Source organism: Protobothrops mucrosquamatus, unplaced genomic scaffold, assembly GCF_001527695.2.
Source record: "Protobothrops mucrosquamatus isolate PMUCROS unplaced genomic scaffold, P.Mucros_1.0 scaffold108, whole genome shotgun sequence".
In the NCBI taxonomy this organism is placed as follows: domain Eukaryota; kingdom Metazoa; phylum Chordata; class Lepidosauria; order Squamata; family Viperidae; genus Protobothrops; species Protobothrops mucrosquamatus.
In genome coordinates this window covers 653,876-654,499 of record NW_015386480.1, presented here as the reverse complement: position 1 = coordinate 654,499, position 624 = coordinate 653,876, and positions in this window count along the sequence as shown.

Below are 624 nucleotides of genomic sequence, written 5' to 3'. Positions count from 1 at the left end.
ATTTCTTTTCCTTCCAACTGTACAGACAGAAATAACCCTACGAGGATCCCGACATTACTCCCAGAGTCACTGGAGCTACTAAGCTACCACCACCTTCTAGTCTTATAGTCCTATCGCAAATCTTATTATAGCTTCCTAAAAAGGCACAACAAAAAATGTTCTTCTTGCATCAACTCCAGGATAGATACAGATTTCAATGGATAGTTAGGACTGCAGAAAAAATAATTGCAACCAACCTGCCTTCCACTGAAGACCAGTATACTGCATGAACCAGAAAGAGGGATGAGAAAATATCTATAGACATCCTGGACATAAATGCATGCCAAAACTACTAGATAAAAAGATAGTTTTTTCCTCCGTGCCATCACTCTGCAGAAAACTTAATTCCCACAGCACTCTCTCATTTCTCATATTTTCTCATCCTTTAATAATAATAATAATAAAGTTGGAAGGGACCTTGGAGGTCATCGAGTCCAACCCCCTGCTCAGGCAGGAAACCCTATACCATTTCAGACAAATGGCTGTCCAGTCTCTTCTTAAAAACTTCCAGTGTTGGAGCATTCACCGCTTCTGGAGGCAGGTTGTTCCACTGGTTAATTGTTCTAACTGTCAGGAAGTTTCTCC